This window comes from Durio zibethinus, chromosome 4, assembly GCF_047325235.1.
Source record: "Durio zibethinus cultivar Kanyao isolate XHJ-2024 chromosome 4, ASM4732523v1, whole genome shotgun sequence".
NCBI classification, from domain to species: Eukaryota; Viridiplantae; Streptophyta; class Magnoliopsida; order Malvales; family Malvaceae; genus Durio; species Durio zibethinus.
The window spans coordinates 9,643,336-9,659,394 of record NC_143165.1 but is presented as its reverse complement, the minus strand read 5'-3'; the positions used below and the strand labels follow the sequence as shown (position 1 = coordinate 9,659,394).

The 16,059-nt window shown below is 31.7% G+C and overlaps 1 pseudogene; it reads right to left on the bottom strand.

Moving 5' to 3' along the window:
- Window positions 1-350: 350 nt before the first annotated feature.
- LOC149519105 (receptor-like protein 9DC3) overlaps window positions 351-16,059 on the bottom strand; it is a 35,033-nt pseudogene continuing 19,324 nt past the window's right edge.

Genomic DNA, 16,059 nt, shown 5'->3' with positions numbered 1-16,059 from the left:
ATAGAAACATATAATATTCAAACTTAATTCGAATTAAATGAGAAAAAAAAAATCATCCAAACCAAATATTACGAATTTTAATCGATTTTCGATTTTATCATAAATATAATATTATTTAAAAACAATGTTATACAATGTAAATGCATATTGCAAGAAGGTTCGAACCATACCTCAAGTTCACATATTTGATGCTTTTCCTTAAGATTTTGACGATCAGATCCAGCTTCAGAATTCTAATCATTATCTTCTTGATTTTCCCTTTCAAGCACCACCTTAATACTCTCACCAATCCTTGGTATATATCCAAATGCCTCGTTTACAAAACCTGACATTGTCTCATATTGATGCTCCTATAAAACAGACAAAAGAAAATGTTTAGAATATCTGTATAACCGACAAACAGACACCATATGTGGATGCAGTTGTTCATGCTATAAGGTGAATTCCAACCGATAGTTCATTTTCCTCTAATACTAGCTAGTATATATAACGGCTCATTTAACTACTGAACCATAAGTTTCCAAATTGATTCATTTCATTGTTTCATCCTTTTGGAAGTTAAAATAAAACCAAACAATTTAATTTACAATCAACTCTGCCCATCCCATCCCTAGCCTCATGCAAACTAAAACATTTTATTACAATTTAAGATTTTTTTTTTTTTGGAGAGTAGTAGCAAGGTTTATTAAGCCAAACAAGTTGAAACTAAAACCATGGAAGAAAACATAAATTGCTGCAACCATACAAGATGTAAACGCTCATAATAGATGCTAACACACATTACTAAATACAAAGACAAACACATACATGAGTAACCTTCTCCATCGGCAAAACATTTGATAGACTGCATTACAATAAAATGTAAAAACGTAACAGAAATGCCTGAACATCCTTTGCACTGACTAGGTCCTTCTTCCTCCACCATTACGATTACCAATCTTTGACCTTTTTCGCCTCTTATGATGTCGGTTTTCAACCAAAGCCACAACCACTTTGGCTTACCAGTTTGAAAAACAACATATCCCATTACCAATCCAAATACAACTCCACATCCATAACCTGTCAACACTACTTTCCAACCAAAAGCAATGTTCGATTTTGAGCCGTCTTCTTCCAGCATGTTCGAAGGTGGCATTGCCGCAAACTTTAGAGACTGGAAATCCACATAATCCCTTGTTTCCTTCATATGAATCATTTCCAAAAGTGTTGAATTGTTTGCCTTGAGGAATCTGACCCTGAAGATGATTTTCAGAAACATTAAAGACAGAAAGAGATGTCAGATCTAGCACCTCCAGACCTTTACAATTAAGGATCGATCGTTTTAAAGAGCCTTCTAATTGATTGCCATTTAATATGAGATTCTTCAATCGACATCCCTCTGGGAAAGGTAGATCTGCTAACCATTCCAGCCTTTGTTGAAGAAACTTTTGAACCACAAATTGAGCATTTTGTTTACTCAAGGTAGGAATGTTAGTGGTGTCTTCGTTTCTTCATCAGGATGTGGAAAAAGCAAGGCATATTCCTTAAAGCATGATCGATTCTTTGGTTCACTCTTTAGCTAGTTAAAATCAATATACCATGAAAAATTTTGGAGGAAGTAAATAGGAATAATTAATTTCATCCATGTAAACGACTAGGTGAAAATAAATTATAATCTTATTAATTGATGAATCAAGATAATCAAGGTTAGGTGTAAAAAATAATTTTTCTGGTGCTGGTTTAAAATTTTTGGATAGTTCAAACACCTTGAGTTTATTAAGAAAAGTTTTATTCCCCATTTCTAGATGATACCAAACACTACCTAACTTATTTTTATATGCATAGATTCAAGAGATGAGTATAAATTAGGTGTGAATTTCCATTGATTTCATTTTTTTAAAAATTTTTTTAAGAACGTAACAAGTGTCAAGTAAATTGGTCATTGTGGGCAATAAACTATGATTACTAAATTTTTATTTGAGGGATTTTTTTTTAACTTTTTAACCTAGATTTTTTATAAAAAAAAAAAAATGGTTCTCATGGTCTTCAATGTTCTTATATTATTAAGGGCTTTGCAAAGTTTTAAATGAGCACAAAAAATTACACATATACCTCAAACTTCAATTATGTCAAAAAAATTATATGTAACTTTAATTACCTAACTTATTATGATAACAACTTTATCCTTCAAAAAGATCAATTCAAAATTCTATAATATGAGTTACGTCTATAGAGAAAAAAATTACGATGACCCACAAGTCCTATCAATCTATATGGTAAGAGAAGATTTTGGTCATTAATCCAATCAAACGGTTATATCAAATGCTCAGAATTTTCTCTTACCAATTGGATTGATAGGACTTCTTAATCCGCATTTATTTTTCATTTTTTCATTACTTATAAATTTAAAGTGAAAAAAGTGAAGAAAAAGAATTATTTTAATTTTCTTCATAAAATCGATTTCCATCGTCCTTAACTTATACAGAATTATTGTGCAATCTTCAATTTATATAAGACCTGAAACTTGAATTTCTTTTTTTAGTTTTTATCAATAATAAAACCTGGAAGGAGATTAAACTCCAATTCCACTTTAGATCTTAGCCTGAACTTGACTCCACGACGTGCATGAAAAATTTCCCACAAAATATACAATTGGCAGTATTTACTACGTCTAGTGGAAAAAAAATGAGATGAGCAACAACACCAGAATGCTTGAACTAGTGTCTTTGCACCTTCAATTAAGCTACCTAAAGGCTGATAGGGAGATGGGATCCACCAATGGCAGTACCCCAACTTCACATCACTGCATTCGACCTCAAAACATATTAATTTTCTCAATCTGATCTGTAGCATTTTTACATCTGAAACATTTTGCTGTCATTTAGAATTATCTATATGCTGTTGATTCCACTTGTTGAATTATATAGGTGTCTCAAGTTGATTAATGCTATAAATGGTTCTGATAAAGTTATCGGAGATTGTTACTTTTGGAGAAATTGTGGGTTTACATTTTTTCTTTTTTTTTTTTTAACTAGAAAAATTATCTCAGTTCTAATGATTAGTAGGAAAATTTTTTTTTTTCTTTCATAAAATTAACTGCACGTGTTCAATTTCATTTATAGCAAACAGTTTTAAGCACAATCAAGGCAAACGAAAGACAAAGAAAAGTTTCAAGTTCTTTATTACAAATGCCTTTCATTTTTCTTCTAAGTTGGTATATAGTCTTCGACGGTGTTCATGGATCGAGCTACTCTTTTGATTTGTGGTCTAATTTGATCAGAATCTGTATTTAATAAATAAAAAAATTATTTTTATTTAAATTTAATTCTAAAAATATAAAATATTAATATAAAAATAATTTTTCAATATTTAAATATTTTTTAATAGTAATCAGGTTTGTTTGGGTTTGTCGAACCAAACTAAATTTTGGACAAGAAATTTCAAAAGTCAACCAAACTTAATTTGGTCTGGCCCTACCTATGAACATATCTATTTAATAATTAATCTTATATATATATATATATATTTGTAAAAGTGTTTTATTCTCAAAATGACAATGTCTCAAATTGATAGAATTAATTACCTTTTCTTTCATTAACTTATGAACTATATATAAAGAGAACTAATAAGTCTCAATGAAGATTTGTTAAATTGAGTGAACAGATATAGTACGAAGAGAAGAAGTGAGATGGGCACTAACTATATTTTAATATCAAATTTTTAATAGATTAATTTATAAATATATATTAATAAATTAATATTAATTAAATTTAACACTTTAACCAGATTCATTGTGGAAGGTACATATGAAGGATCACAGTTCTCAATGCTTTCAATTAATTTAAATTTCCTTTTGTATTTGTCAAACTCTATTATTTTAATTCTTCAAAGATTTGAGTCAACTATTTTTTTAGAATAGAAATTAATTCTTATTTAGTCAATAATTAAGTCCTATATTAATCTATAAGCTTTTTAGATATCTATCAAGATTCAAGGCCATTCAATGTGAACATGTACAAAATTATATTTCCAATTAAGTTTATTTTGGTTTAATTAATATAATCAATGACTAAAAAGGATTTGACTTTGCTATTACAATTGTGTGAAACACATAAATGAAGTTTTAAGATACATTTTGTAAAATTTTTTTATTAAAAATGATTAAATCAAAATTAAAAAAAATTAAATTGATAAATTGAAAAGTTTTGTTACATACATTAAGCATACAAAATTTGAAAAACTTTTAGAAGTTTTTGATATATGTTTTAGATATGTATTTAAAAAATTTTAATAAAATTTTTGTCTTTGAAAAAGTATTAATCAAATTTAAATTATGAATGATACTTTTAATAATTTTTTTACATATTATTTATCTTTTCATTAAACTCTATCAATATGTTTACTTTGATTTTTATTAATATTTTTAATATACAAAAATTCACGAACTCCACCTAAAAAGCATCATTAAAATCTTGGCCTTCTATTGTATAGGTATTAGAATTTAAAGGGTCAGAGTACAACTCCAGTTGGTGATCAGCTCCACCATAAAATTGGTCAAGACCCAAGAGCAAGGCATATACTTTCCTTTTACTTTTGTATAACTGTTCTTTAATTTAAAATATTAAAGATTAGTAGTTAAGTCAACTATAACAAAATAAAAAGAAAAAGTCAACTGATAAGAATTGAAGTAAATTAAAGTCAAGGAGCAGTTAGGATTTTCTACAATCACATGTTTGGACCTAATAGAAGATCATCATCTGCCAGCTACTATAGGAGTGAGGAGCCTTATCGGACACTCTTGATATGTACACAACTTGATCCGTACATTTCCAGAATTTGATGGTTTCAGGTTTTCTTTATTTGATATACGTATCGTTCACTTATAATATGATTAATTTCAAATGATAATATATGATAAATAAATAATTTTTAAATATTTAATTAATTAATAAATTTATAATTTATATATGATATTAAAATTTTTTAAAATTTAATATCACATTAAACATTTTATTATAATCTAAAATTATTCATAATATTAATAAAAATTTCAAAAAATTCCATCTGCCTGCCATGATTTTTTGTTATTAGTGCCTGAACAAGACAGAAAACCCATTCCCTCTCTCTCTCTTCTAAAAATCTTTTTTTTTTTTTTGAGGACTAGTTCACATCCAATCACCTCTTTATAGAAACAGATTCATTCCAATGAAATCCCAATACGAAAAGCCTTGTCTGTTCGATTATTTGATCACCTGCCTTACTCCAATATTCAAAATTCACGAGTCGACAACATTGATTTTGTTGATTATATTTTGGTGAGGATGAGCTAGATGATGATGTGGAGGTTGAGATGTAACTGGTTCAGACCTATAGCAAAAAGCACAATCAATGAGCGTTGGAATTTGTTTTTTGGGACGTGCTGGGAAATTCAAATTAATCAAATGTCTTAAGATTTCTTAAGGAAAAAAGTAAGTTGTAAAGAGTACGAGGAATATCATTTTTTTCAATACGAAAAATTTTTATTTTATCATTATTTTCTTTATTTTGAGTAGTTTTTTATATAAAAATATACATTTTTTAAAATAAATTTATTTATGGATAATAATATTATTATATGATTTTTAAATATTAAAACAAATGAAAAATCTCCGAGGATGAGAGTTTAAAGAAATTTAAATACTAATTTTTTAAGAATCTCTAGATAAAAAAAATTTATCTAAAATATCACCAATGTATTAAAGCATTTAGATTAATTATCGATAAAAGTTTCTCGTTTGTTTATAAATGGCATAGAAATTATTTTCTTTAGAAAATATTATTTGATTTTATATTATAGATATTATATTTTATATTTTTTAAAATATAAATATAAAAAATAAATATGAACCACCAAGAATAAGATTTTTGAGAATTTCTAGCAGTGATTTTTAAAGATTTATTAGATGAGATAGTTTCTTTTAATATTGTTAAAATATTGAAATATTTTTAAAAAAATTTCAATATAAAGTTCTTATTTATTTTTCAAGTATATTAAAAAATAAATATGTTTTTTACACTGAAGAAAATTTAAAAAATTAAATTTTAAATATCAAAATTAAGATCATTTTAGTCATAATTAAATAATAATATATAATTAATTTGTATTATTTTAAACTAATATTATAAGGGTACTAATTATTTCACATACGTAATCGAATTCTAAATTCAAATTATTTTCGTAAATAAAAAATTATTTTTTTTATAAAATGTTATTAAAAAATTAAGTTTTAATTGATCAATTATATCTAATTAAAAGAATTGATGATAATTTTTTTATTTTTAAATTCGTCTAACCATTTTAAAATCATCAATACAAATAATTGTACGAAGTAGCTCTATTATGAGATGACTTGTTGGTGAAACTTTAATGAAAAAGATTGTACGAAGCCGCTTTTAATAGGCAGGCTGTCTACGTAAATTGGTTGATTGTGAGATGATTTGTCGATGGAATGTTAATAAAAATAATTGTACGAATTAGCTTTTGATAGGTGGGCTGTCTACGTAAGTTTGGTCTATTATGAAATGACTTGTTGATGGAACGGTAATGAAAATAATTGTACGAAATAGCTCTTAATAGGCGGGCCGTCTCCATAGGCGAGTATGCATGACGGGCGAGGAGCCTAGCTAGGTGTCAATCCACCTTAGACAGTAACATGGTAATCAAACATGCGCTGACTTGACGACTATATAGGTTGACCTAATTGATAGGCAATTGAGCCTAACAATTACCCCTAGACTGAGAGATTATAAAGTGATTACCCTCAGACTTCCCTTTCGATGTGACGTCGGGTCGAGTATGGCATGAGTGACATGTCTATTTTGGGTGTGGCCCTTAGACCTTCGTTTACTTGTGACGTTGTGTCGAGTATGGGTTATGGCGAGCGGTTCACTGTGGCGAATCTTTTGTGATGATGCGTCCCGTCGGGCTACAGGGTCGTAGACGAAGAAGATTTAGAAAAAATTTGTTGCTACGTTAGCAGTATTTGAGCAGTCCTTGATGGTATTTTCAGTGGACTTAGACCAAGATGAATGGATCATCGTTGTATACTTTCTTGGAACGTGATCGCTATAGTTGCCCTAGTGAACTGGGTTAGTGGCACACTGTGACGAGTATGGTGTGGGTTTGTAAAGAAGACTTATTCAATGTGTAAGTCAGAGCTAGAACATATTCCGACGCCGATTGATCGTACTTCCTTCCTGTAAGTCTGAACCAATTTCATCTCAAGCTCCAAATCATTATCTAGCTCATCTTCACCCAAAACACCATCTAAGACATTTCTATATGTACAAAACCATTAAATGCCCTGTTGGTCTTTAATTTTATTAGAAACGTTTTAAATTTTTATTAGTATTTCACCAGATTTCAATTATTGTAACTATCAGAAACAAATGATGGATGCTCATTAGTTATGAGTTAAAATTTTTTAGTACTTCATTATTACATATTTTCTCGTTAAATGAATTCATGAATAATACTTGTGTTAAGGATATATATTGTTATATGTGCAATGATCATAAATGAAAAGGATATATATTTTTTTCATTTGAGAAACTCAAACTGAAGACAAGAAAAGAGTTACAAATATTCGGTTTTGAATCTCAAAATTTATTAGAAGTGACCATAAGAGTGTCAACCAATTCTTTCGGTTTGTCTCAAAGGAGTTATTGATCCTATGTAATATTCTTTCTACTTTCTTTCCAAATTCCATGTGGTACCTCTGACGTAATATTCTTCAAATTGTGGAGCCCAGTACATTAATTTCCACCTCTTGTCGCATTCTTCCAATGCACGCATTGATTTTTCTTTTTTAACGAGAAATCAAAGTAGATAAATTATTTAATTATTTTAAATAAATAAAATATGTTATATTTGATAATTTAAGATAAAAAATTATAAATTTTGTATGTAAAATAATTTTAATAAATAATTATTGGTGAGACTCGAATTTAAAATTTTTTTATTGAAGAGGATAAATTTTAACTAATTAAATTAAGTACTTATTGATCATGCATTGATCCTTGTTATATGTGCAACGATCATAAGTGAAAAGGAAGTTTTTCTTTTAAGATAAAAAATAATTACAAATGTTCGGTTTTAAATCTCAAATTTATTAAAGGTGACCGTAAGAGTGTCCACCAATTCTTTCTGCTTTTCTCAAAGGAGTTATTGATCCTCCGTACAATTGTTCCATTTTCTTTCCAATTACCATGTGACACCTCCGATGTAATTTTCTTCAAATTGTGGAGCCCAGCACATTAATTTCTAGCTCTTGTTGCATCCTTCCGATGCATGCATTGATTTTCCCGAGAAATTCAGGGTAAATAAATTGTTTAATTTTTTAAATCAAAATAAAATATATTATATTTGATAATATATAATAAGTAATTATAATATATGTATTTGAAATGATTTCAATAAATAATTATTGATAAGATTTGAACACAAAATTTTTTTATTAAAAAAAATAAGTTTTAACCAATTAAATCAATCATTTATTAATCATGCATTGATTCTTGAATAAGGCATCGGTGGTTCGTACCATTAAAATCATGTTCCTACTATTACTCACTAGTGATGAAACAGTGAAATGGAAACAAAAATGTTTCAGGGCTCTTGAATTGGATGGACTAAATGCTACAGATATGGAACATTTTAAACTTTGTTCTAATGATATGATAAAAATGATCTAAATCTTAATGCACATTGAACTGATTCTTAATTGTTATCTAAAGACATTTTTTGTGTAAGGAAACTATGGTTAACACTTAATAGTCAAGATAAAAATGTAAAAATAGAAATCTGCAGGAGAATCAACATTAATAGAATCAAATCTGTTAGATTGCTAAGACTTTAGGTGATGATATTATCATACCATTGGATCTATTTTTTTTAGGAAATAAAAAAAACTACGATCTAGAGTTATAGAAAGAGGTTATAAGTATTAAACTTTAAATCACAAACTTGTTGAATATAAATCCGCTAAATGTTATGAATCAACTGATTTAATTTTCGGATTTCACCAGATTCTATTATGTTATTATCACAATATAGTGCAAGGGCCTGGATAGGGATCATGCACCACTGTAAAAAATTCCAGCTGAGGTTGTGGATAGTATACGATTGGAGTTTTCTTGTCCTCATCTTTCTTATTTCCATCTTTTTTACCTGCATCTTTCTTCTGATCTTCAACCTTTTTGTCTTTCACTTCTTCTACTGTCTCCAAGCTTGCATGGCAAAACTTTTTTCTCAAGGAACTAGTCAAACAGACTGCATCAACCTCATCTCCAACTATCATCAATTTGTCTTTCTCTACACCAGAGAGAATCCTATTTGCCGAATGAGAGCTACGTCCATAATAGAAAAAATGAGAGTGCAACGACTAAGAAAGGAATAGCGTTGTCAACCTGCTAGTCTAAAAGCAAAGATGAAAATTTGGGCATTTGTCATTGGATCCAATTAAAGTTAATGTAAAAGCAAAGATGAAAATTTGGACATTTGATCCCATCATCGTTGCAAACCAAATCTAATTAATAAAAAGCAGCATAGGAGTAACATCATCATTGCTTTTATTTTGCCCAGTGATGATGTAACATTCAACTTCTTAAAGTATAGGCGCGTCTCACATTGATAATGTGAATAATTTCCATAAACATACTGGGAATTATTGCTTTTTGGTAAAATTGTTGATCTACGTTCCTATTTTTCTCTTTGAACACAAGAAATATTATCTCCATTCAAAAGACAATCACAAAAAGATTTAGTACCTAAGCATGCATCACATGTAAACGCTATGGGTGATTAGTAACAAAGAATGGGAAAAGTTCAAAGTTCCATACCTTCTTCAAAGAATATAACAAATCCTATTCATTTTTTACACTCTTTTCCTATGCTCAAATTCTTGTTTTTCAATCCCGAAATGATCCCAAGGCAGCTTTCACAAGATTTTACTCTATTCTCAAAGATGAGGTGAGCAAGAAGACCTGAATAGTGGAACTAGCTTCTTTGTACCGTCAATTAAGCTCCCTGAAAGAAAATATTCAATTCAAGACAAGTTTTAGTTTACCAAACCTCTCTAACATTTAACTGGTTAATGTTTCGTTACCATTAGAATTATCTATCCAATAAAGCAAATTAACATATATGCACTGTGCACCAGGAAACTTCTCTGGAAATCAGATCAAGTAACTTGTAAATGCAGGAGCACTGGATTGGTTATGGAGATGGGATCTAACCATTTTGATCCGATCAATACGTTATATGTTTTGTCTTATTAATTCAAATATGTACTCTATATTGGAAATTAATCTTTTTTTTAAATGAATAGAAAAAAAAAAGGTGAGAGAAAGTGTATTACAGCTAACATAGTAAACTGGGGAAAGAAAAATATGCAAAAGAATTATTTTCATTTTCTTCATAAAATTGATTGACATTGGCCTTAACTTTATATATAAAATTATGCAATTTTCAATCTACAAGAGCACAAACTTGGGTTTTTTTTTTTTTTTTTTCTAGTTTTACTAGCAATATCTAATTGAGTTCATTTTTATTTATTGTTAATGGAATTTTTTAATTTCATAAATAAAATTAAGAGATTGACATATATAAAAATTTTCAATTAGTTTCTTTTTTTTTTTTTTAAATATATATGTATCATCTTATTTGTAGACACCCAATTGGGTCCGGCCCAGATCAATTGGGCCTGGCCCAAATGGGTAGGGCCCAATTCAATTTGTCCTGTATTATTTTGTATTTTATGTATTTTATTATTATGTATATATTTATTTATTTATTTATTTTTTATTAGATTAGATTTATATGTATATAGTTATATATTTATTATTTTTTTTTTATCTGTTCTGATTTTTCCTGATTATCAGATATTTTTTTATAATATCTTTTGATTTATCTTTTCTAATTATCTAGTATTTTTTATTTATTTTGATTTTAATTTTGGAGGGCTGAGATTGAAGGTTGAAGAATCCCATTGGAAATGGGAATTCAATCAGAAGAGTCCAGTGGGATTCAAAGATTGAATTCCCGTCCAAGGAGGAATTGGGATTGATCAGGAACTCCTGATCAATCCCTATAAAAGGGACTCTGGAACAGAATGCAAGGAACACAGAAAACAGTAAGCAAAGCTACTGATTTGAGAGAAAAGGAGGCGTATAGGAAGTTAGAAAAAGTTTAGGAGTGTTCTGGGAGTGAGAAAAATTTTTTAGAAATTTTTGGCGAAAATTTTTTCTGGAAATTTCTGGGAAATTTCCAGATTCCGGCGAAAATTCCGGCAAAGTTTGAATTTTTCGGCGACAATTCCGGCCAACATTGAAGTTTCCGGCGACCTGCCCAGTTTCCGGCGAAGAATCCCAGAAACCGGCGACTTTCCGGCCAACTTCCGGTGAAATTTCCAGATTCCGGCGAAAATTTCCAGAATCCGGCACCGGTGTTCTTCGGTTTCTAGAGAGAAGGGAGAGAAAAAGGAAGAAGAGAGAGAGAGGGGGAGGAGCGTTCTGTCGAAAAACGGAGGAAGGTGCCTTTTATACCCTCCCAAAACGACGTCGTTTTGGCCTTAAGTAACCCAGAGGATCCGCGCGTTTTGCCGCAACCCGACCCGACCCGGGCGTCGACCCGCTTTCTGACCCGCGCGTGCCAGCCCCTCCGAGCCGAGCCGAGCCAAGCCGCCAAGCCGCTCCCCCCCGAGCCGTTTTCCTGCCTTGAGCCGAGCCGCGATCCGAGCCGCTCCAGGTTTTTTTTTTTTTTTCCTTTTAATTTTTTTTTCTTTGTTTATTTGTTTATTTTATTTTTTATTTATTAGATTAGGTTTATGTAATATTCTTTTTATTTATTTTTTATTATTTTATTTTCTTTAAATAAAAATAAAAAAATTCCAAAAAAAATATATTTTTAGGGAAAAGTTGAAAGTATCAATTTTCCTTAGAAATAAATTTTCAAAAAATATTTTTGGGGAAAAGTTGAAAGTATCAATTTTCCTCAGAAATAAATTTAAAAAAAAAAACATTTTTAGGGAAAAGTTGAAAGTATCAATTTTCCTTAGAAATAAATTTTCAAAAAATATTTTTGGGGAAAAGTTGAAAGTATCAATTTTCCTCAGAAATAAATTTCAAAAAAAAATATTTTTAGGGAAAAGTTGAAAGTATCAATTTTCCTTAGAAATAAAATTCCAAAAACTATTTTTGGGGAAAAGTTGAAAGTATCAATTTTCCTTAGAAATAAATTTTCAAAAAAAGGGTTTTTGAGGAAAAGTTGAAAGTATCAATTTTCCTTAGAAATAAATTTTCAAAAAAAAAGAGGGGTTTTTGAGGAAAAGTTGAAAGTATCAATTTTCCTTGAAAATCGAAATTTTCAAAAAATATTTTTAGGGAAAAGTTGAAAGTATCAATTTTCCCTACAAAAAAAAATCATTCTTTCATTCCTTTCTATCTTAATTTTGATTTTGTTTTTTTTTTCTTTTCTCTTTCTTTAAATAATCCGACGACGGAGCCTTTGTAAGTGAAACAGTAGTTTTTCTTGCATACTCTTGAGGTGAGAGAATTTTCTCAATTTTCTGCTAAAAGTATTAGAGTCAATTGAGAATAATTTTCAACAACTAACTACTTGGTAAAATTTTAAGGCTTTTGGATAACACAAATTCAAGCTGGTACCATCTTTTGATGGGCGTTGTGAGGGTGCTATAACCTTCCTCACACGTAACCGAACTCCCGAACCCTGTTCTGGTCAGCAGACCTGAACCTATTCTTCTAGGGACCCTTAAACTTAGGTGTTCCCTGGAATGACAGATTCCTTAGGTGGCCAATCGCACCTAGACAAAAAAGATTGGTGGCGACTCCCTAAAGTCAATGTCTAGCGATAGATCCCCGGATCTAGACGTTACGACAGCTTGGCGACTCCACTGGGGACTTTGAGAGTCAGGCCAGTAAATAATTTGTGTTATCCAAAAGCCTAATAAAATTGAACCATTTTTGTATATATGTGTTATTATTCATTCCTGTTTATTTACCTTGTTAATTATGTCATTCATGTGCATGTGCATAACATGAGCTTTATACCCGAGCTCCGTCCCTCTAGGAGGGAGTAAAGTACCTATTGCTTTCGTGAGGTCTAATGCCTCCGCAGTGGCTAGCGAAATACTCCCACTCAAATTGAACCTTTTCCGCTTGTAGCCTATAATGGGTGAGGATTAGGGTGCCTTACTAGTCTGTGATGGACAAGGATGTAAGGAACAATTTGAGGACCTTTAGACTTTGACCCTAAAACCACATATAGTGAACCTTAAGAATGCCTAACCTATAGATAGAGCTATCACTCTCCCTTTTTAGAATTGACCAAAAGCATAGGATTCATCCCTTTTACTTTGTGTGATGTGTGATGTGTAAAATTACTTAGTTATTTGTTCTTTTTCTGGGTATACTAACCTTTTTCTTATTTCTTTTGCATTGGTTCATACGCATATCATAAGGTTGCATAAAAGAACATTTGCTTGAAAAACGGTCTTCAACAAATTTTTTTCATGGACACCAATGAACGCCTAGTTTGCTCTTCATCAGTATTAGCACCCTGTGGGACACCTAATGAAGTAAGGGCCCTATCAGAAAAGACTCAATTGAAGATGGGAGATTGCTTGCCAATTGGGTATGAGTCTACTCTGTCTCAAGAAACATCTGTCCTCCTCAAACAGAATAATTTAGAAGATTTGGTTGACATCTGGAAAAAGATGAGTCTGTCAAGACAAGGGCAGTTTTGTCAGAAGCATGGGCATATAGCACACCTTCTAGCAGTGGCTGTTGATGATCAACTAATTAGAGCTGCAACACAATTCTGGGATCCTGCATACAGGTGTTTTATCTTTAACGAAGCTGATATGACTCCCACCATAGAAGAATATTCGGTCTTATTGGGTTTACATCTAAAGACTCCTGACAAGATATATGTCAAAAAACATAAGTCAGGATTTCGTAAAAGTCTGGCTCAACTCATGGGGATAGACAAGGAAGTTGTGGATTCTCATACAAAGAAGAAACAAGAACAGGTTTGCTTACCTTGGAAGTTCTTTCATGAGTTTCTGATGCAACACATCAATGAAGAACGAGGGTTAGACATATTTGCCTTGGCTATATACGGACTGGTAATCTTTCCAAAGGTTTTGGGACATATTGAGATAGCAGTGGTTGATTTCTTTGAGAGTGTGATCAATGGCTGTAATCCTTCAACGGTAATATTAGCAGAGACTATCAGATCTTTGAGTTATTGTCATCGGAATGGAGGGCGCTTCATAGGATGCATACAGCTATTGTACGTATGGATGAAAAGCCATTTTGAACAAGGAAATGGGGCTTTCTCGAAGATTTATGTCCATAATCGCTTTCCGATCAAAGAGTTCTGTGAAAGTGGGTGGTCAAAGCAGAAGTCTAAACAAGAATGGATAACTTTCTTGCAAAAGTTGGAAGGTGCCAAGGTGAGATGGTTAGCCCCATGGATGAATCGAGAGCCTATGTTATACCAATGTGGAGATAATACAGTGGTTCCACTTCTAGGTTTATGGGGAGTGACGAATTATGCACCGCTCTTAGTGAGGAGACAATTGGGGGGAGAACAGTTTATTCCTATGACTTATGGGCTTCATCAGTTAGATTTCTCTTATAGTGAGCCTAAAGCATTTCAGAGGATGAATGGGATGATCAAAGCATGAAAAAATCCCCAAAGAGTGAGTCCTGGACCATTCACTGAAAAAGTCACTCCAGGTTACTTGGTTTGGAGAACAAAGAGAAGACAGGAAATGGTATTCACTTATGAAGTCTCTCAACCACCGACAGAAGAAAAGCTTGAAGAGATACCATCAGAGTTAGAGCTGGCAACAAAAGAGTTTGAATTTGAAAAGATCAAGTTAAAGAAAGAGATTCAAGAACTTCAAGAAGAAAAAGCCCAGTGGAAAGGTAGAGCTGAAAATTATGAAGTTAAAGTTCATAAGATTGCTAGAGAACGTGATGCAGCTACTGAAGATCTAGCAAGGTTACACCAGGAGCATAAGAGGCTATGTGTGAGAGAAAGGGCCAAAGGGATAACCATTGTCAAGCTGACTGAGGAAAACACAAGACTGAAGCAAGAGTATGCCGAATTAGAAGAAGAAAGTACTGAAGCACAGGCAGAAATTAACATGCTAAACAGTTATTTGAGCGGGCTAAGTCAAAGGTTGGATGAACAAGGAGACCACATTGCTGTATTGGTTAGAGAACATAGAGAATTATCATACCAAGTCTGGTGTGGTAAAAGAGAGAACTTAGGGAGGCAGAAATACATTGAGCACTTAACAGCCCAAATCCATAAAGGGGTGCGTAAGGCAAGAGAGATGGTGAAAGAGGCAGAGGCATTAAGACAAGTGGTGGCCCCAGTAGGAGAACATGGACAGCGTCTCTTGAACTTCATAGAAGAAGCCAAAGCTCAGTATGAACAGATCAAACAATTTTATGGCTATAATGCTAGGATGATAAACTTAATGTAGACCAAAATTTTTTGGAATATATGAAATTTTTTAGTTGAATACCGTTTTGAGGCAAATGTTCTTTGCATACATGCATTTCTCATTCATTACATTCTCATTCATTGCATTCTCATTCATTACACTTACAAAATAACCATGTGATGATCATGCCAATTTACTGATTCTAAGATATGGTACTCAAGGTTCCAGGATAGCTCCGTCTAGCGAAAATCCAACCCATCGATTCAACACAAGATTCAGAGTAAGGCAAATGGAGCAGGAAAATTCTTAAAGATTTGAAAAGATAGAGAAAGCCCAGGAGAAGATTGAGGGTGAGCTGAGCAAGATTCTGGAGGCTCTTAATAACATGAACAAAGGAAAAGGAGTTGAAGGAAGTACAAGCCAGCAAATTCCCCCATTACAAGAAATAGCTGACCCCATGTACCCTCCAGGCTTTGGCCCACCTCAAGCTCAGTCTGCTCAAGAGGTCCCACCACAACACTTCGCATATCCAACATATCCTGGAATGCCATCGACTTTCAACCCC